The sequence below is a fragment of the Antechinus flavipes genome, chromosome 4 (genome assembly GCF_016432865.1).
Source record: "Antechinus flavipes isolate AdamAnt ecotype Samford, QLD, Australia chromosome 4, AdamAnt_v2, whole genome shotgun sequence".
In the NCBI taxonomy this organism is placed as follows: domain Eukaryota; kingdom Metazoa; phylum Chordata; class Mammalia; order Dasyuromorphia; family Dasyuridae; genus Antechinus; species Antechinus flavipes.
This window is the reverse complement of record NC_067401.1, coordinates 398,243,991-398,267,499: the sequence shown is the minus strand read 5'-3', so window position 1 is coordinate 398,267,499 and position 23,509 is coordinate 398,243,991. Positions and strand designations below refer to the sequence as shown.

Here is a 23,509-nt window from a genome sequence, read left to right as displayed (position 1 = left end):
CTCATTTTTCTCTTCCAACATGATTCATAAAGCAATGTGCATTAAAATAAAGGGAAAAAAAAGTAACATATAAAACAAAGAAAAGAAAGATGGTTATTTGTAAAAACAAGAATAGTATGCCTGTTTGAGAAAATTGTATATTTTCAGCCACAATAGATAGATAAGCGAATTATCATCTGAATAATATAATTTCACTGACTCCACAAAATCTAACCATTGGGTCAGACTAAGAGAATTTTCCTAGGACTCTGGAATATTCTACTTTCAACTGTCAAATTTGTTTTTTCTTTTTGTACTGACCAGAAACAAAAAAGTGACACTGAGCGACATCAGCTGCTGCAGCTTGTGTTTAGTTCCCTAGGAAGTGTTTATAGCAAAATGGCTAATCAGAAAAAGATGGAGTCAGCATGGCTTGACTTGGGGCTGTTTCTAAGGAAGGGAGAATCTCTGTATTTATATTAGGGAAGTTTAAGGTGTAAAAATGTGAGGTTTGCTAAAGAATGTTAGAGGAGGAAGAAGAGAAGGCTCACTAAAAGCTGACAACTTCAGGAAACTTGCTAAAGTCAGTTTCTGTGGTTCATCAGGGAGTGGGGAGGTGTGGGAGAATACTTTTGTTCACTTATCCCACACTTGTACATAATTTATTCCTGATAAATGCTTGTTAAAATGAAATTTAGTGAGCTTTCTAGACAAAAGGATTATTTATTTTGAAAGATTTGTTACAAAGTTTTTCCTTATATCATAATGTCTAAATCTACCCTTTTGAAATTTCTACTTATTGCTCCTTGATCAAGTGATCAGGGTCACAGAGAACAAGTCAATTCTCTTTCTAGCTGTAAGCTCTTCAATTATTTGAAGATCCTCTGATGTTAGTCCCTGAGGTATGTTTTCCCTCAGCTTTTTCTTTTTCATGCTAAACATTTTCAGTTTCTTCAGTTAAATCTCCTGTGGCATAGCCTCTAGGCCTCTCCCAATCTTGCATGCATTCTTATGGATTCCCTCTCACTTCTTAAAATATGGCACCAGAACTGAAAAATGCTGCTCCAAATGTAGCCTGAACAGAGGCAGATTATTCCCAAACAGTTACCTACCTAGATATCATTTCTTTTTTAATGAAACTTAGAATGTCATTAGCTCTTAAAAAAAACCTAATTATTTTAAATGTATTTTAAATGTTTTCATAAAGCCTTTTGTTAATATATAACAATCATTTCTGGATATAATTCTCCTTCCATTCATGGCAATCAGCTTTCCCTTGTAACAAAATAAACAAAAAAAAGTAGAACCAAATTAACCAACATATCAACTCTCTGACAGTCTATGCATACTATATGATCTCTTTAACCCTATCCATTTCTACAACGAAAGAAAGTTGCATTAGCTTTTTTAAAAGAATGACATTTTGCACTGTTGACTCATATTGAATTTATAATCCAGTAAGATCCCTTGATTTTCCTCCATCCTCACCAGGTAGTGTGCAGCTATGTCTCCTTTATACTGTGATTGCAAAGGTAATTTTTAAGAGCAAGTATAGAAATATAGGTCTCCTACTTAAATAATATTGCTCAATTAATTCTAGCTTGTTAAGATCTTTTTGTTTAGTGGATCTAAAATCCTGTGCTTTACTTAGGTTTTGGTTAAGAGTGAATGTGTGCTGGACAAGCATATATTCTATGTCTTCATCAAAGTCACTATATATATATATATATATATATATATACACACATATACATACATATACATATATAACATGTCATTATGTATATTGATATATGTTATATGTTACATATATCAAATAGTACAGATCCAAGTACTTATTCTTAGAGTTCATTAAAGGCACTTACCATCTAAATTTGTATCAACTCAAGAATGATTATTCTTTGAGTCTGATCATTCAACTAATTCTGTAACCAACTATACTGTCAACTATACTAGCATCTTTTTGTTATCTACAAGGACAGCATAAGAAATTCTCAAATGATTGGCTAAAATAGAGAGGTATGCTGTACTTATATTCTCCTGATCTATCAGTTCAACTATCCTATTCTTAAATATCTTATCCCCCAAATTCCACACGCTCAATGAAAAATATCAAGTAAATTTGGTAATATTTATTCTTGATAACCTTGTTTCTTTCCTGGGAAAAGGAGAGGGGGAATAGGGCTCTTAAATTGATAAATGAGATACTATTATTGTTGCTCATCCATTCTTGAAGGGAACCAATGACATCAAGATGGTGATGTCTTAACTTGCAAGTGAATTAGATTTAAGTGAGGTAAGGTTGTACAAATTCATTAGTCTCTCTCCCCAGAGTCATCTGAGTCCAGTGACAAGACATAAGTCAGAATGACTGATGAAGTAGAAGAAGTGGTAGATTCTGATCTTTTTAAGTTAAGGTGTTTCCCAGGTCTCTTAGTATGTCTGAAACAATACCCATTCAGTGATTAAAGGCTAGGTAAGAATTGGTGCAGAAGATGGCCTAGTTTGACTTCATAAAGCATGTGAAATAATTGCTGTAGACAGTTTGATTTTAGCAAAGTATTTGATGAAGTATCTCTGTTTGAGAAGGATATGAAGAGAAGTGAATTAGTGATGACAAACTCAAATAGAAATGGGGGCCACTAAATCATACATAAGGATCCTTGTGGGTTGCATATTGACTTAGAAAACCACATTTGTGTTGGACTCTTCTGGGCTGAATGATAATGTGGTTAGATGGATCGAGAGCTATCTGAATGACTGGACACAAAGAATGATCACAAATGGTTCTATATTAGTGGTGCTGACGGAATTTAGTGTAGTATTGCAATGAACTATGCTTGGTCTTGTGTTGTTTAAAATTCATATCAGTTATATAAGTAACTTTGATAAAGGCACAGATGGCACTCATCTGATTTTCAGATAAGCTAAGATATTTTATAAGAGTCAAGATTCAAAAAGGTCAATCCAACTAGATGTAATAAATCTAATAAGATGAAATTCAATAGATATGAATGTAAGAAAATCAACATCACAAATATAAGATAGAAGAGGCATGATTTGCCTGAAAAAGACTTAAATCTTTTTACTGCATTATAAAGCCAATGTCAGCAAGGTCTGACCACCAAGAAAACCAAACCCAAACCAAAAACTTGTAGAATCTTAGCTTCATTGAGAAGGATAATATTGGCAATAACTGCATTTCAAGAACATCACTTTGGTGGTTGTGTGGAGGATATTGGAATGGGGAAAAGCTTACTTCCCCCCAAAAAAGACTATTGGAATAATCAAAGAAAGAAATGATACTGTGAACTACAGTGGTGACTAAATTGAGAAAAGGCATTGCATATGAAGAGTGTTGAGGAGGTACAACCCACAAATGACATCAAGCTTTTGAATCTGGATGAGAGGAAATATATTGGTGTTTGAATATAGAAAGAGAGAGAGATCAATAGTTCCAACTACAATGGTGCCGTCAAGGATGGAGATGGATAAAATTGGATTAGCTTTGATATTTAGAAGATGCTTGTAAATTTAAAAAAATGCAGTTTCAGTTTAGTGATCAGATAGTAAAGAAGATGATAGGGAGTTAAAGAGATTGTAGATTCCTTTTTCAAGGAGTTAGTTTGAGAAAGGTAGGATATAAAACTCCAGCTATCAAGGACAGTAGGATGTAGTGAGAGGATTTTTTATTTTTATTTTTAGGATCGAGGAAGCTTGGGCATGTTTTAAGTAGCAGGGTAGGAACTAATAGCATATGATTGGGTATAAGACAGAGGAAAAAGATAATAGTGGGGACTATTTGATGAAGAACAAGTGAGGAGCGCTAAACAAGGGCTCATAGAGGCATTGAACCTTGTGGGAAAAAAAGGGTCATTTCTTCAGGAGACATTAGAATAAAAGAGGAAATACTAGGGTACAACGTCAAAGGATGGTGAGATGAGGATAATAAGGAAGGTATAGAATTCTCAAATAGCTCCAATTTTAGGATGTTGTTGGAATCTTGTAGATAGAGTTTATAATAGTCAGTGTTGTGAATTTGGATAATCAATTAAGAAGAAGTAAAATGATTTTTTTTTTTTTTTTTTTTTTTTTGCTGTAATGAAGACTCACAACATTAGATATCATCAGTTAGCTGTGGATCTGGTAAGTATGATCAGGGAACTTTCTCCAAATCTATTCATTAGTAATGAAATAGTAAAGATGGAGTATATTATGGAGTCTCACTTGAAACAACTTGCTTTTTCTTGCTAATATTTTCAAGACTGTATAGTATGAGGTGATTGACCCTCAATGGAACTCTTTAAGAAAAAGGATGAAAGAATCCCTGTTGTGTACATTAAAGACATAATTTGTTTTCAGTTTGAATTCCAAGAGTTGCAGGTATGGAACAGAGATCCTTCCCTCTAGTTCATATCAGGTTGAATAAAAGGCATTTCATAGTATAATTTTGGTACCAAATACCACTATTATGGATATCTTTTATATTTTATTAGAGTACACAAAACTACTTTCCCCAGGATGGTCCAGTTCCTCTTTCTTTAGGAGAATTCTCTGACCTATTAGTTAACTCAAAATATTTACCACTCCTTCTTCCTTTCCTTCCCTACTCCTAATCCTTCCCCCATTTTTATAATTTTCCAACCTTTTCTTGTTATTCTGTCTCTTCAATTACCTTCTCTTCTTTGCTTCTTCTTTTAACTATTTTAATTATTTCTTCTGTTCTTCCAAGGAACACTATTTTTCCTAATACCTTTTAGAGTAAAGATTAATTACTTAATCATTTTACCTTTTCTAGGGCAGAAATCCATTTACTTTGTGTAAATGTATCTGAAGCATTTATTAGAGCACATCTTTTTGAATCTACATGAGGATGGGCTTATAAGGGTCATCCCATAGACATGTGGAGAGCTGAACTGAGCTAAACCTGATCATATTCAGTGACATATGTACTCTTATTTAAGGATGAGGGACTTCATGTAGCAACCTATTATTAGTTCCTTTATCCACATGATAGAATTAGGGATTATGATGGATAGAGAAATCCACTGAGAAAGAAGAGCTACTTATTAAATAGACTTTAAAAGGAGAGACATTTTTTGCTAATTCTCTCTTTCTATATCTCATTCTCTCTCTCTCTCTCTCTCTCTCTCTCTCTCTCTCTCTCTCTCTCTCTCTCTCTCTCTTTTTGTTGAGCATCTCAAACTTCTTCTTGGACTTTCAAAGAGAGAAGAAGATATTTCTTCTTTCTTCAGTATGTGTGTTCCCATAGCAGTAAGAACATATACTCAGTAGGTGATCCTGAAATCAAACCTCAAATATTTTCCTTTCTTCCTTTGTGTTTCCTTTCCTGAGCACAGCTCACTGAACAGTGATCCTGAAATGAGTATTTTTAGCTTTGGTGGAAAGCTAGACTTGGGATCTCATTTTCTAATAGAAGGAAGTGATCTCTGAAACAATTTCTGAAAAAAAAAAACCTGGCTTCTAGGAGATTGAGATCAAGTCATTCTCTGCTTGGCAGGTGAAATAGACTCTGAATGAATGTTTTGGATAATGCAGAATTGAGGTGAAGGTGAAACATCTTTTTATCAATCCCTAGAGTATTTGATAGGAATCAACCTCATGGGAAAATTTAAGGTATGATGGGTTATTGTATCATGTTTTATATTCATCATTGTTAGCTTGTTCTATGTCTTTTACATTTTAAGTATTCATTTGTGGTGGAGGAAATAAATATCTTTCCTATATTTGGTTTATTTTATACAGAGTAATTTTGTAGAAACAACCTTATTAATCCTCATATATGAACTATATTTAAGTTTTAAGAGATTTCTTCTTTAGAACTGGAATGGGATTATAATTAACCAAAGAGTACATGAAAAGTCTGTCACCCCTCTTTTGGTGAATAAACTTCCAGATCTGATCCTAGAACTGGAGCAGTTTAGTGAGCAAGATTACACTAGTATTCCTGATCCACCTGGCCTACCCTCTCTGGTCTTCTTACTGCTAGTACTGGCAAAAACATAAACACTAAATACTCCCTTCAGGTTATTCTAACATCTTTTTGTCCTTGTGCTTGATTTAAGTCAGCTAGTTATTCCTTTATTTTCTTTTTGGTAGATTGCTTGGCTAACTTGTGTGGTAAACAGCCTATTTATTGGTCTTTTTTTTTTTTTTTTGCACTTATAGTTTGGGGGCTCTTGAGGAAAATTTAATGTAGGGAAAGAGCTCTACTTTTTCTACACATTTTATCAGTTGTCTTCTACCTGAAATTGGCACATTCCTGTCATTTCTGAAAGCAGACAAAAATAAACAAAAGCCTAATTCTAACCCACAATGTTTATCAATGATATTCTTTTGATGCTGTTCTAGTGGCAGTGTAAAGAATTGTAGGAATCCCCTTTTGGTTGGAGGTGCAGATCCTATGTGAATGAATTCATAAACCCGAAATATTAGTGGCAAAAAAAGAAGTTTTATTGGCACTGAGAAGTTAGTTTTGCTACAAAGATTGACTTTCCAGTGGCAAAGTCCTGTTAGGGAAATGAAGGTCCTAGCAGAGAAATCCTGGGAGAGAAATAGAGGTTAGCACTGAGAAAAGAAGGGCTCTTCATAGTGGGCAGGAGTCCTGGTAGGCAGCTATGCCAAGAGGCAAAGCATACTCTTTAGGATTGCAGCAAAAATATGAGTTCAGAATCATCCTTTATAGAGTGTGAGGCTCAGGTTTCAAGTTGAAAAGAAAATGAATGTGCCCAGGCCTAGATACTTATCAATATCAGGCCCAGATTCCCAATTGAATGAAAATCACTTTGAAGGCTTCCTGAATGAGGATCCAGCTATCAATGGGGGGTAGAATGGGGTATGTGTGATTTGCTTTAGAAAAGCCCAGCTGAATGACACCACTTAACTTGTTTGGGCTTCCCACAAGGGCCTGAGACTCCAAACCTCCCTTCTTTATAGATCAAAGGTTAAATGGGCCAACACATTAAAGGGCTGAGCCTAGAAACTGATGAGAGACTTAAATACCTCTTCTGATTATAGTTCTCTTCTGCATCTGAAAGTTTGCCTCCATGACATCTCACAAGAGCAACACCTGCTATAACCATCCAGAAGTGACAGTGCTGCTTGCATTCCTGTGTGTGGACCATGCTGTGGGAGGAAAATAACAGCAAAAAAACAAACAAAAAAACCCCAGGGAATTGTTAAGGGACAGGTCAATTCTCTGAGAGCCTCCACAGCCGTGGATCATAGCATCTGAAGGGGTTGCAATAGCCTTTGCTGACACAGGTTGCGGACTAGGAATGAAATAAATTGGAGGCAGAGGGAAGAGGAGAGAGGTCAGACAACACAACAAATTCTCAGTAGGGAGGTTAGAGAACAGCAACTGCTTCTCAGTCCCTTTGTATCATCCTCTCTCATGAGGAGATCCATTCTGCAGCCTGCTTGAAGAGAATTATGATTTTTCAAATACTTGGACAAAGCTATCAAATACCCCTTTGTCTTCTCTTTTCCAAGCTAAACATGCCAGTTACTTCAACTAGTTATCATAATGATATAGACTCAAGGCTCTTCAGTAACCTAACTGACTTTCTCTAGATATTGTCCAACTAATCACTATCCTTTTCTGTCATTTTAGTCAATCTGAAAGGTATGAAATGGTACTTGAGTTGTTTTAATTTGCATTTCTCTATTCAAGAGTGATTTAGAACAATATATGACTAGAGATAGTTTTAATTTTGTCATTTGAAAATTGTCCATTCATATCCTTTGAGCACATCAATTCAGGAATGACTGGTATCATAAATTTGACATGGTCCTTTATGTAATTTAGAAGAAAGACCGTTATCAGAAACACTGGCTGTCAAGATTTTTTCCCCAGCTTTATATTTCCTTTTTATTCTTGTTTCTGTTGGTTTTGTTTGTTCAATTTAAAAAAAAAATAATGTAATCAAAGTTGTTCATTTTGCATTTCATGCTGCTCTCTAGTTCTTCTTTGGTCATACATTCCTCTCTTGTCCAAAGATCTAAAAGGTAAATTCTCCCTTGTTTTCCTAATTTACTTATGGTATTACCTTTTATACCCAGATAATGTACTCATTTTTTACCTAATTTTGGTATGGCGTGTGAGATATAGATCTATACCAAATTTTTCACATATTGTTTTCCAGTTTTTCCAGCAATTTTTGTGAAATAGTGAGTTCTTATTCCAACAGCTGGAGTTTGGGAGTTTATCAAATACTTTAGCACTGTAGTCATCAATTACTATGCCATTTCTACTGGTCCACCATTCAATTTCTTAGCCTGTATCAAATCCTTTTGATGACTGCTAATTTGTAATATAGTTTTAGATCTGATACTGCTAGGTTACCATCCTTTGTATTTTTTTTTTTCATTAATTCCCTTTATATTCTTGACATTTTGTTTTTCCACAGGAATTTTGTTATTTTTTTTCTCTAGTTCTATAAAATAATTTTTGGCCTTTTGATTGATATGACACTGGATAAATTGATCAAGTTAGGTAGAATTGTCATTTTTATTATATTAACTCAGCCTCCCCATGAGCACTTGATATTTTTCCAATTGTTTAGATCAAACTTTATTTGTGTGAGAAGTGTTTTGTAACTGTGTTCACATAGTTCCTAGGTTTGTCTTGACAGGTAGATTCCCAAATAATTTATTTTGTCTATAATTCTTTTTTTTTTCCTAGAAGTTATCTGAAGAGTTGAGAAATTCGCTGGGATGGCATTGGGAGTGGAGCTTGAGACTCTCCCAGAGACCCTGGAGGACTAGGAGGAGGAAGAGGAACAGCCCCTGACTGGGGCTGAGGTGCAGGCAGCCCAGAAGCGATAACAGAGACTGAGGAAGTTTCAATAGCAGCACATGAAAAGAAATGAGGCCCCAAAATTAAATCATCAGGAGGTTGTGGAAGAAGATAAAAGGCTCAAGTTGCCAGCCAACTGGGAGGCTTTGGAATGGGAGCTACAGGTTGAAGAAAAGAAGAAAGAATGTGCTGCAAGAGGAGAAGACTATGAATGAGTGAAACTATTGGACATTAGTGCTGAAGATATAGAAAGATGGGAAAGAAAGAAGAGGAAGAACCCAGATCTGGGCTTTTCAGACTATGCAGCTGCTCAGTTATGCCAGTATCACCTGTTAACTAAGCAGATCAAACCTGATATGGAAGCATATGAAAAACTGAGATAAAAATACGGAGAAGAATTCTACCCAACATCCAATAGTCTTCTTTGTGGAACATATGTACCTTCTACAGAAGAAATTGATAAGATGGTTATAGAGCTAGACAAACAAATTGAGAAATGAGAAAAATACTATCAGAGACGTCCTTATAACAATGACTCATATTGACTATATCAATGAAAGAAATGCCAAATTCAACAAGAAAGCATCAATTCTATGGAAAGTATACAGCTGAAATCAAATAGAATTTATAAAGAGGAACAGCTGTTTAAACTTCAGGAAATGTTGAACTTGATTGTAAATTGAGACTTTAAGTAAATTGTCATCAGTGAACTCTATAAATAAAGGATTTCTTTAAATAAAGAATAAAATATAAAAAATATAAATAAAATATAAATAAAGGATCCTTTATTTCTACTCTTATATTTAACACTCAAATGCAAATGAAAATGTGTATTTTCATACTTCAGAGTACGGCTATTTTAGGAAAAATACAGTCTTAGTAAGGAAACTTTTCTCATCTCTCCAAGCAGGATGCAGAATGGATCTCCTCATGTGAGAGGATGATACAAAGAGACTGAGAGGCAGTTGCTGTTCTCTGACCTCTCTGACTGAGAGGCTGTTGTGTTGTTTGACTTCTCTCCTCTTCCCTCTGCTTCCAATTTATTTCATTCCCAGTCTGCAACACCTGTGTCAGCAAAGGCTGCTTTGCAACTCCTTCGGATGTTATGATCCACAGCTGTGGAGGCTCTCGGAGAATTGACCTGCCCCTTAACAAAAGGGGACACAGCTTTCAGAGTGATTATTTTATAGATTAAAGGGGACATCGTTTTCAGAGTTCATCTTCATCACTTCCCCTTATTTTTCTTAGTATCAAATGTTTATTTGAAAACTATTTGCCAAATTTGAATAGAAGAGGAGAAGACTATGATTCTAGACAAACGGAATTTTCTGGTTTTGAATGTGGTCAATTTTATCTAAAGAGTGTCAGTCCACCCTGATATAATTCAATTTATCAGTCAAAAAAGTGGATTTGCCTATAGATAGGCCTATGAGACAAAAGTACATTTTAGGGTTCTGTAAAGATGATTGCCATTCTGAATTCATCAGATAAGTCTGGTGTGGAAGAGACTACTTTCTGGATTTTGGACACAAGACTGAGAGTCAAATTAATTACATTAATATAATAAGTGTAGTGACTGATTTTCTTTCTTTCATTCTTTTTTACCAAAAAAAATTTATATATATTTTTTACTTTTCTTTTTAAAAAAAGTATTTTATTCAAAAAAAAAATAAGAAAAAAAGAAAACCAGAAAAGGAATACAAAACAAAATAAAACAAAAGAGACCATTGTCATGTGCCCAGCATAACATCAGGGAGGATTCAAAATATATAACAATGAATTACCAGTTCAAAAAAAAGTATAAATATATGTAAATATACATACCTATATATATTTGTAGAAGAAATCTTATTCATGAGTGTTCATTTTTTCCTTTAATTCCTTGAAAACTGTTCTTTTGTTCTCTGCTGCATCACCTTTTTTACTTTAATCTCCTCCCCCTCCCCCATCTTTTTTTTCCCTCCACAGCCTCCAGACAAAGACTCATTTTCTTAGAGAAAGGACAGGATCCAGGGTAAGCATTCTGGTGTGTTGGGTTATTTCTTCTCTGATTTTATTAGCTCAAGTCCCCTACTGGTTGTATTCCCCCATTCTTAGTCACCAGTAGTATAACAGCTGCATTCAACTATTTTACATAAATTAGGTTTTACAAAAGGATATATTCACTTTGAAGGTACAACAATGACAAAAATACAAGTCTTTACCCTTAACACCAGGGGGATACACACCTCCCCATCTAAGATCTAAATCTTGGTGAAGAATGGTCTCCTGTTTAGCTCAGTTTCTACAAAACATTGGTTCCATCAAGTTCATTTCCAGATGCAGCATTACTGCTGAAATGTTTGTCCTTCCTTCTTGAAGAGGACCATAGTATCAGAGAGGTGATGCTGACATGCAAATGAATTGGATTTAAGTGAAGGAGGGTTTTGCAATGTCACCTACCTCATTTTCTCCTCTTGAGCTTATATAGGGACAATTAAATACAGTGTGAAACTTTGGCCTTTTTAAGCTAAGATCTTAAGCTAAGATCAGGTCTTATTCTTTGTCTCAGCTACTACAGGTTAGGGTTGTGAAAATCAGCCCTTATTTCTTGGGGTAATCAATATTGGATTGGTTGGAAAACTCAGATTTAGAACCTCAGGATATTGGCATATCTAGTTGCTCATTCTTTTGACCTTTTGAAATTCAGAGTATCAGTCTCCAAACCCTTCACTTAAAATAGAAGAGAACAGAGAGATAATGGACTGAGGCCCGTTTCCTGAGGCCACATAAGTTCCCAAGGTTCCCTGTGCAATATTATTTCTCATTGGATGTTATACATGAAGAAATCAAATTAAGAAGAAATAGTCAGAAATGAGTGATTGAGGCCTTTTGAAAGCACTCCCAGTTCTGCCTATATAGCAAAAGAAAAAAAGGCTTCTCCTAACTATATGGTTAGCAGAACAGAATCAGTTACAAGATGTCTAGACATACTCCAAGACTCCCAAGTCATTTCTATTGTATATCATCATTAACCTCCCAGAAGCAAGTTCCACAGTCTCTTCTATATGATAAATTTACTTCAGCTGAGCATGTGGGTAAAATATCACAATGCACCAATCCCCTGTTATATCAGCATACCTACAGAGAGAAGCTAAAAAGGGGAACAATTTCCCCATGTCTTTTGAAAACTCTTTAGCACAATCCATTTCTACTCACAATTTACAATGTCCCCAAATTCTCAATTCTGTAATAAGATAAAACATGGTTACCAAGTGGAAGTGAAATGTTAATATTTGAGATTTATGAAACAGAATAGTAGTCACTTAGTTTTTGTTATACCCTGTAGAATCATTTCTCCCCCCTAAAAACCATTTAATCCCCATGTAAGAAACAAAATATTTTACCAAAAACTCCACTGACTTTCTGATAAATGTAGGAAAGCTTTATTTTACATTCTTGCAAGAATAGGTGCCTAGGCTAGTAGACACACCTTTGAAACTCCAAAGGCAGCATTTTATTTTCTATCCTGAAGCACAAATCCCTCCCTGATTTCTCATTAATTGGATGTTACAAAAATTTCACTACATGAATCTCCACTCATCAAGCCAGTCTCTGTCCCCAAGAAGTTTACATTCTAGAAGGGCAAAGGTAAAAGAGGAAGGCTAAGGGCAAAGATTCTTTTCAAATCTCCAGCTACCATCCCAAATTATAAAAGTCAGTTTCTGCCTCAAAAGAGTTTATATTCTTTTGGGAAAAGATAAAACTCCACCCTTGATTATTTTTTGATGCCTTTGTGGATTTCATTTTTCTAATTTGTTTCATTTCTTCTGTTTATTTTTCATAACTGTGGAAACCAAATAAATGCCCACCCATTTCTCACCCCCATTTAGCCACTCCTTATAATGTTTCATTCATCTAAGTCAAAGGTAAACTCAAGATATTTTTTCTATTAATTGAATAAAAATTTCCTTCTTTTTGCAGTCTGATAATTATCCCAATCAGGTCAATTCATGGTTTAATCAAGGACCTTTTCCAATTTTTGGCCTTAACCACACTAATTCTATCTTTAGTTCTGAAATGTTGACTTCATTTCCTTTTAGAAACAAGTCCCAAGGCCTAATAAAGTGATTTTTAAAAGAGTATAACACTGACTAAATTCTGGCAGGTTGTCTATTCATGAGAAATCAAGGTCTCTTAAACTAAGACATTAAGAAAATAAGATTTCCTTAATATTTCCAAAGGAAGAAAAAAGAACATATCAAAATTATAATTTACTGACAAAATAGTAGGAAAATTCAGAGAAGTAATGAGAAAAGAAAAAGAACTTTTTTTTGGTGCCTAGAACTCAAGGAAGTTAAATTAAACTTTTATTAAAAGTTAATTAAAAATAGAATGATGTATTTTAATTTGGGGGCATTGGAAATAAGAAAAGATACTTGATTCACATTTCTTCTATGTCTTTACCTCTATTGTCTTGATATAGTTAGTAACTTCATTTAAAAATAACTATGGCAAAGAAAATATTAAATAAGTTGATATTTTTAAAATAATTGAATGTAGGTGCTAGCATCAGTAACATACTATTAATAAATAAAAGTTTTGTCTACTGTTATAGGAAGGATGACCTCTAATAGTTGAACTTAGGCATAACTCTTGCAACCTTTGTAAATCCATTTGTCAAAGGGCAGGTGGTTCAAGAATGGATAGAGTACCAGGCCTGGAATCAGAAAGATATATCTTCCTGCATTCAAATCTGGTCTTAGACACTTACTAGCTCTGTGCAATTCACTTAATCCTGTTTGAGTTTCCCCATCTATAAAGTGAGCTGAAGGAAGTGGCAAATCACTCTGTTATTTTTGCCTAGATAATCCCTAATGGAATCATGAAGAATCAGACATAACTGAAACAATAGAAAAACAAAATCAATTTCTCAAGCATTTGCAATTTGTTTTTACATATTCCCCCCAACAAGGCATTTTGTTAAATTAACCTTTGCTGCTTCTAATCATCACTCTGTAAAAGACTTGTTTCTACCATTATAAACTATGTTAGACATTAAATAATATTTTAAAGTTTGTTTTATAGATATTTTATTTGATCCTCACAAATGAGAGAGATAGTACTATTATTATACCCATTATATAGATGGGGAACCTTTCCAAAGTCATATATATAGAAAGTATCTGAGACTAGATTTGAATTATAAGCCTTCTTGTCTCCAAGTTCAGTGTTCTGCCCAATGCATCTATTTAGATTTTTCTGATATAGAAAAATTTACTTTAATTTATGAAGATGATGATATTTCATCCACTTAAACAAAACAAAACAACAGAATAGTTTTGCATTTCAACAAAGTTTAAAAACTCCTAGAATCTATCATGTAGGCCAGGAATTTGATAAACTATATTACTAAATGTTTTTAAATGTTTGTATTTATTTTCTGTCTTGCTCAGGGAAAAAAAATGATACCAATGGATAAAATATTGTTGTTCAGTTATGTCTAACTCTTCAGGGATACAATTTGGAACTTTCTTGGCAAAGATACTTCAAGCCTGGATCTCTATCCATTGTACTACCCAGGTGCCCTGGATAGTTTGTAATGTTTATTTCTGTACATTTCTACTCAGCCTAAGTATAAACAATAAGTTTTTATTGGTAAGGGAAATTGATGAGCATTGCTACAGTGTTGCAATCATAAAAAGAATTACCACATGAGGACTAGGTCCTCTAGGTCTCTCTTTGTCCATTTAATCTGAATACAGGGTTTTACTTGAGATAAACAAAAGTCCTGACTCTGATCTGTTTTGTGAGAAGAGACCCAAAGTATGACTGTGACTCATTGTTGGTCATTATTTGACACTTAAAAAATAGAATTATAAAGAAACTATGAGCAATGAAACTCATTGTTGGCCAGTATCTGAATATTTTAAAGAAAAACAACAACAACTACAACAACAACAATAAACAGGGCTATATAAACATGTATAAATGTTTAATGGATCAATCCAAAATAATGAGCAATGGGATACAGGCTAGAAAGGATAGGACTCCCTCAGGGCAGTGCCCAGATATTTGCCTGTAGCACCACATTTGTACTTTCTAAGAATTAGAAGTAGCAGCAGATATTTAGCTCTTGAGCTCTACTTTTTCCAGTTCCAGAGATTTAGAATTGGTTTGGAGCCTTCAACTTCCTATTATTCCCCCGCCGTCCCCCCTCCCCCTCTTTTTTTTTTTTTTTTGTTTTGCAAATGAAGAAATTACAATCTAGAAAGATTAAATAATTTGCTTGATTCATCATGAGAGTAAATGGCAGATCTGGATTAGAACTCAGCTCATCTGATTCTTTTCTATCCTATCACAATACTTCTTTCACTCTTCCTTGAAGAATTGGATCTTCCTAAGGAAAAGAATCATTTTTTGGTGAAAGAAATCATGTTGCTTTTAGATTATGACATTATTTATGTCATGGAGTTAATGCAACTACCAAAGAGAATGAGTTTAATTTTCAGATTGTATCCATTTCCACATTTCATACTGTTTCCAAAATTATTTATGTTCAAAACACATTCAGGAATACTTACAATGTTATTATGAGGTTAACAATTGCAGATTCTATTTTAAACCATATTAGTGATAAATGGATTAATTTTAGAAAATCTTCCTGACTTCAGAACTGTCACCTAGACATAAAAATAGCTTTTACCTCTTTAGGGAAAGAATAAAATTATATTGAAAAAAGTGTCTGCTGTTTTATGGCTTAGTAAGTGTGAAAAATCACACATTTCTAATTATTTTATATTAATGAGAAAAATTGGGAAGTTTCTAATTTCTTAGTACCTCAAAAGTTGTATTTAGTTGCCTGCTATCAGATTTTTCTTTTGATACTCATATTAAAGCAATTTAAAAAATAGCTTAAGTAAAAAACAAATTGATGCTCATGTAGGCACCCAATATAATATTTTTTATATATTTTGATTTCTGAAGAAAAACAACTATTGAAACTTTGATATCCAGGTCTGAAAAGTCAAATAAACTTTAGGGATCATCATGGAGGGTCATTACTACCATTCATTTTTCATTAACCATTTCAGTGCCACAAATTATAAAATGAATAAGAAAAGTCCCAACTTTTTAATAGCTTATGAAGTCTAATAATTTTAGGTAAATCATAAATTTTAGGTAAAAGTAGCAAACTCCTTAATTTAAGGATAGATATTTCAGGGAAAAAAATCATATTATCCTCTTTGAACAAAAGGAAGATGAGTAAAGGCAAAGTGAAGTTTACCTCTTTATGCAATGGACTTTTAAACTTGTATTTCAAATATTTTTCTTGTAAATAAAAATATATTCAAAAGGACCTCATATGCTTGGGAATTATCTTCAGTGATGCAGAATACAACTTATTCATGTCTATCTGTCCTTGTAACTTTTTCTTCATGACTTGTATGGTTCCTTATATGTCTAACTAAATATTGCAGTCAGATTCAATTACCACAGTATATAGGTCTGAGGGGAGAAAAGATTCCTTCTCCTTTTCTTTTTCTTTCTTTCTTTTCCCTTTCTCTTTTTTACCCTACTATACAGTTCAGGAATACGAGGACAGAGATAATTTTTCTGGAAAAGTTTTTCCTACTAGGCTTAATAAACACAATTGCAGATTTCTGAGAGACATATAAACAGAGGTACAGGAAACATGGCCAAGATTGATATACTATTTGATAAACTCCATAGAATACCCATTCAGATACATGCTGAAATATGGGTAGTAGATATTTTCCATCAATTTGGTCTTTCCTATGTAAATGCATAGACCAAGCTTTCTCGGATGATTGTTTCTTGGTATAAATTCCTTGAAAATATCATATTTCTTTGCTGTCTTATATGGACATTATTAAATGCAATTTGGCCTTTTGCAATAATTCGGGAGTATAAATAAGGGTGACAATTATTTTATTATATAATTATATCACCAAAGACAACTAAGGCACATAGACTGGTTTGGTCCTATACTTAGGACCGAAAGGACCAAAAGCAGCTAGCCATGTTTTTAAATTCTTGTTTCTAATTTTTATGATCACCTCCCTTTCACTTCTCATTGCTATTACTATACCTTCCTTTAATATTCCTCTTTATCTCTTCAAGTTTGTTTTCAGCTTTGAATATAGATATCCAAATTTGTCAGAATCATAACTATGAATAGAGAGTGGGCTGTGTGCCAGCCCACTTTGGTACCCTGATACAAGATACAAATTGTGAACTAAATAAACATAGTTTGTAATAATGTTCAGTGAGTTTCTTTTTTGTATACAGTACATGGACTTTTACAGAGTTTGAACAGTAGTTTCTTGTAACAAATTATTCTTCCCTAATAGAAAATGCTATAAAAATAGAGTGGTACTGTCTCTATTAACTGTTCCAGTTCATTATTCCTTGATCCTCCCATCAAATTTCTTCCTTCCATCTTTTCATCTAGAGAACTTGCCTTGTACTCAAGGATATGATGGTAAATGTTAAACAATTTTCAGGGGGAAAAATTATACATGAGATTTATGTTTAATCTATATCATTAATCTTTTATCCATTTTTCATATTCTTAGTCATCTCCCAGAGTTCTTCACTGAGTGTATCAGTTCATTACTGCTCCATTGGAACTGATTTGGTTATCTCATTGCTGAGGATGGGCAGGTCCATCAGAAGTGATCATCATATAGTATTGTTGTTGAAGTATATAACGATCTCCTGGTCCTGCTCATTTCACTCAGCATCAGTTCATGTAAGTCTCTCCAGGCCTTTCTGAAATCATCCTGTTGGTCATTTCTTACAAAACAATAATATTCCATAATATTCATATACCACAATTTATTCAACCATTCTCCAATTGATGGGCATCTACTCAGTTTCCAGTTTCTGGCCACTACAAAGAGGGCTGCCACAAACATTCTTGCACATACAGGTCCCTTTCCCTTCTTTAAGATCTCTTTGGGATATAAGCCCAGTAGTAGTACTGCTGGATCAAAGGGTATGTACAATTTGATAACTTTTTGGGCATAGTTCCAAATTGCTCTCCAGAATGGTTGGATGCATTCATAATTCCACCAACAATGTATTAGTGTCCCTTTTTCACACATCCCCTCCAACACTCCACATTATCTTTCCCTATCATTCTAGCCAGGTGTGTAGTGGTATCTCAGAGTTGTCTTAATTTGCATTTCTCTGATTAATAGCCATTCAGTTCTATCAAGGATTTCCCAAGGTGATCTTGTGTAATAGGTCACTGTTCTCATGTTTTTTCCCTTCCCATTAAATTTCTCCATGAAAATATTGCTTCATTCTGATATTTTATATAATTTTCTCTCATTTCATCGGCTTTATTTTTTTAAAAAGGAGATCAATTAATTCTACTGTCATATTCTATCTTTTAGGAAATCTTGTTGATATCCTTTGTCACACATTGAATTTAGGTGTTGGGTTTCTTGAAAGTCTTGTTTCCTGGCTAGGTCCATGGGATTTGCATTCATTTCTTCTAAGATTTTTTCCTTGCTAATGTTGACAGCAGAGTGCCATGGATTGACACAGAAAGTTGTGTTTTGGGCAGTCACTGTGAACAGAAGGAGTTTAGGGAGTATGGGAAGAAGGCTGTATAAATTTGTTTTACTCAACCTTGAAGAAAAGTGAAGCATTAATTCCCTCCTTTACTGAAAGAACATTGAGTGTCTATGCATTCCTGGGAGTTTCCTAATGAACTGAAAAATAAGAGATCTGGGGTGGGGAGAACTACATTTCATCAACCCCCTGAGTAGCAATGATTTGACTCAGCTTGTCATACATACTTGATCCTGATAAAAATAAAGCAAATTAGCTGGTTTAACTTTTCTAATGGGAAAGAAGACATTTGTCTTTAATAGGTTCTCAAGTTTCAAGGAACAGGGTCAAGCTATGATAATTATTAACATGATGAATAGTAAAATAACAACCAAAAAAAGGGCAATTGAGTTATGGGGTAGATTCTGGTGGGTTGGCCTGCCTGGGAATTTTTTTTTCCATTTTTAGTGTCTTTACTACACAAGATGATAAAATTGGATGTGACTTTCAGAACATGCAATGATCCATCAGTTAAAAATGAACTCCTCTCTGTAGGCTGTGGTATTCCCCTCCTGATTCATTCATTGAAGCAATGAAGGACAGGAGAAATATACACAGGAACAAGAAAGCAGAGGTCCCTACTATTGCTTGGATAAGAGTGATGGTGTTATCTGCTAAGACTTCTCTTTTGGCTGTAATCCGAATAGTTTAGGAGCAGCAGGAATAAAACTACTCATACACATAATAGGGCAGAAATGGTCACTAAACAGACTTTCCTTTGTTACTTATATCATGGGACTGAGATCTGCTTGAGGCTTGTTTTCATACTTCAGGGCACCTGTTAATGAGCCTCTTGGCATGTATGTTCATATTTTTCTGCTCATATTTTGCCAAGTATTAATGTAGTCTGTAGATATCCATTGGGAAAGCTAAGGAATCAAAGAAATTATACAGTTAATTTGGAATAAAACATCATTCATAACTAGATTATCTGAATGATTTTTGTCTAAATTATGCAGCAGAGATTTAACCAATGAATAATGAAATCATAAAATGTTAGAGTTGGAAGAGAATTTAGAGATAATTTAATTTACTCCCAATATTTGACATTTGAGGTAACTGAGACCTAGAGAGATGAAATGATTTACCCAGCTAGTTTATATAGATAATAAATGGGAAATTGTTATAGGAAGTTTCTGACTCCTGATCCTACTATGTTTCCACTAAATTATGCTATAGTCATAGCAACTCCCTCATTTCCCCCCTAAATCTGACTCCTAATTAAAATTCCAAAGACTAAAGTTTGATATTTATGAAGAAACCTAGAATATAGAGGATAATTCGCAATGTAGAACTTGGGTTACTCAGTGCTTAGTAAGTTTTAAGGATCAGCTAATGCTATATAATGATGAACAAAATCTGACTTCTCTAGTTTCTCATCTTCAAGGCCTATCTCAGTTACCAAATCTTTCATGAAGACCCCTCTGATCCAGATGGAAGTTCTAATTCAATTCTTTAAACCTATGTGTTCAAATCCTTTGTGATTAGAAGACATTGGCATCATTTTTGCCTTTAAGAATCCTTGATTTCTGTCAAGACTCATTCCAAGAAATACTTTTCTCCCTTTGCTGTTGTGAGCAATTGTTAAAAAAGCAGCATGGTGTCAAAACCAACCAGACAAGTTTGGAAGATGGTGAGAAATGAAGAATTCACTTAGAAATGTGAACCCTTTATAAAGAAAGAGTTTGAGAGGAGGCCATTTATTTAATTTTTTGTTTGTTTATTTGGCTCTATAATTTAATCAGAAGAGATTAGCTATTTCCTTATCATAAAAAATCATTTATTTCTGTTGGTGATGGTATGATTGTTATTCAATGATCACAGAGGTCTTATTCTTGATTCTTCATCATATTCTTCATTCCATTCCCCTCCACTTGCAGAAGTTATAATATAACCTTCACCCTAGATCTCCTACTCTAGTTATGATCAAATACTTAGTTGACTCAGACTGTATGTTCCTCTGAAATATGGATGATGATATTTGAATTTTTTGCATTTGCAAAGATTTATTGTTGCCACAGCTTTATAATAGAAAAGGGACCCAGAAAGCTGTTGGATCCAACCATCTCATTTTATAGATGATGAATTTTACGACACACAGAGATTAAGGGGCTTGCCTTGATTACACAGTAGCAAAAGGCAGAAATGGGATCTTAATATTGTATAAATTTTATTTTCCTTAGAAGAGAAAGAAGAATAGACATAGAAACTTTTCACTACTCTATTGACTAAGTTGTTAACCACATTAACGCTTAGAAAAATGGGAAAATGCTGCACGCTTACTTAAGAAAAAGGAAATTAGACAACAACTTGAGATTAAAAAAAAAATTCTGCTACTGATCAGGCAAGGGGAAACTTTCATAAGGAACATTATAAGAACTTCCTCTTCATAACATGATTCAATTTATCATTTGGAAAATAGTTATTCTTCTTAGAAATTTGAATCAATTCCATATATATTTTGGAAATGAAAATTTCAACAGAGAAACTTGATACTAAGATTTCCCCCAATTAAATGGCTTTTTTCTGCAAAAAACTTTAAAATTCTATGTGACAAAATTGTCCAGATCTTTTGTGATACTATCTTCTCATCATGAATTCTTCCCCTAGCCATATTTTTGAAAATACTTGCTATCCTGGACTTCTAATTTATTTATGATAGAAACTTTTACATTTAGGTCATAAATCCATTTGGAATTTATTTTGTTAAAAGGGAGATGTTTTTTCAAACCTAATTTTTTCCAAACTATTTATTCTTAGCAAGTCTCATCATATAATAATTTTTTTTTTATTTTTTATTTTTTTTATTTTTTATTTTTTTATGTGGGTCAATGATTCTCCTGTTTTGCAGAAGATCTGGATCTAGCACCATTAAACTGGGAAATGTGGAGGCCTATAACTTTCTTTAGCTGCTTCTTATCCTGAAAATATCTTTTTCTCCAAGGTTAGTCCTGCTGAGCTATCTTTGGATTTTTTTTCTTTGATTTGAATTTTTGTTTTATGAAATGTCATGTCATGATCAGTTAAAATTTGAATGATTAATTTCCAAGTCAAATTAAGTTAATTTCTTTTAAAACTCAATGACAATTCCAGAATAGTCTGTTCACCCAGGTAATTTATACAAAATATTCAGTGTTTGTCTGTCTTCCAAGTGAAGGAGAGAGTAGTCAGAAACACAACACTTTTAAGGAATAACAAGGTAAAAGGAAAGAAAGAATAAAATTAATGGGGGAAGGAATAGGATGAAGGAAATTACATTTAACAGTCATAATTGAAAAAAACAACTTTGAACTCTAATAAAGTTTTCAGTTCTCAAACAGAGAGAATTAAGTCAAATTTATATAAGTAAAAAACAATCTCAAATTGATAAATGTCTTGATAGGAAAATTTAAAACTGTTCCAAGTTGTAGCAGATTATAATAATAGAGAGAAGTGTTTTTATATTGAATAGTTATATTGTACCTCTTATCCAAAGAGATTAAAGTTTTTGAATAAGATTATCATGGTCAACTCTTATTAAACTGCATATTATCTAGATTGCCGTCTAGCTGTGAGAAAATGTTAAATTTCTAGTCGACCTTTGCTGGATACCTAATATGCATATATGACCCATCTTGTCTATATTCTCAATAGATGTGTGCAAAGGAAATTTAATAGCATTCTAAACAGAACATAATTAGAAAGATAAGTCTGCTTTTAGAAAAGAAAATTATCCAAAGTATTTTTATATCAAAGATTATGGCTTATGGCTCTTCTCTTATTTTGAATTATCTAGACCACTACTTTCTGTTCCATAATAAAAACTATGAAACAATTATATTCCTTTTTGTACCCTTTGAATCAAGAATATATTTCAACATGTACTGGAGTCCCCATTTAACAGAGGGGAAACTAAGACATCAAATGGTTTGATGCTAGCTTCTTAAATATAAACTTGTATGATATTCTTGATTAGGATTACAAGAATGTAACAAAGTCAGGAATAAGATCTCTGGATACTTAACTACTCATTCTAAAATCTCTCAACTAAATAAGGTTATCTTCTCCAGACAGTAGCCAGGGTGATCACAACTTGTTGAATTAACCAGGACAAAATGGTTACATATAAGATGAATGAGATGCTTGAATTCCCAATATTATAATGAGGAAACAATACATTTTCTTGGAATTATAATGAAATTGATCTACAACTTCCCACTGAGAGAAAAGAATTCTGTTTTGAGTATATAAAGCAAAAATGTTATATACCTATCAATAAGATAGAACAGAATAATGTGTTATCCACCCAAATGCTTTTCATCATCTGTTCTGGTTTTTTTTTTAAATACACATTTTGAAATTTAGTTTTTTTTTTTAATTGTCAGTTATTTAGCAATGTTTGAAACTTTGCCAACTTCACATCTAACAGAAGGATGTAATTCCCTCCCTAATTCTCCCTCCTTCTGCATTTGATTCTAGGTTAGCTTTCTGATATTGGAAAAGTTAGATTGTTCTTGTGATCTATGCCACACAGAACTTCCATTACAGGACAAGATAATTTATACTGTAGTTAAGGAGCCTCAGAGCTCCTGCCTCTTCTATCTCTTCCACACTCATCATCTAATCCGCACATTCTTTGTCTTAATTCAGCTGCACTGAATAGTGCATCAATTGTCAACAGGATCAATCTACATTCAATGGAGCCTGAAAGATCCTCAGTAGATTATTGGAAACATATACACACTCACATATACATGCCTGTACACATATATACACATATACACATATGTGTGTATACACAATACACATTTATATAAACACATGTAAACTTTTTTTAACTATAAAAAGTCCAAGCAAGGCTATTAGGCAAAGTGCTAAAAAAGAGTGCCTTCTGACATAATTTCAGGACAGAGAGTTTAGATCATTTTCTTTCTTCTGTGCAGAGGTTTAGTTCAAAAGTATCCTCACATGAGCATGTATACAGTAGAGTAAGGCTAGGTTCTAACCAAATAATTCTGTCAAGCCCTAAAATGAAAAAAAAAAAAAGATCATTCATGACCTCTCCATCCTCTTCTCAAAAGTGATTCTTCTTCATTGATTTCTTTCTTT

The 23,509-nt window shown here is 33.7% G+C and overlaps 1 pseudogene; it reads left to right on the top strand.

Annotated features, from left to right (window-relative positions):
• Positions 1-8,715: 8,715 nt before the first annotated feature.
• LOC127560029 (pre-mRNA-splicing factor SYF2-like) lies at positions 8,716-9,446 on the top strand (annotated as a pseudogene).
• The last annotated feature ends 14,063 nt before the right edge of the window (positions 9,447-23,509 follow it).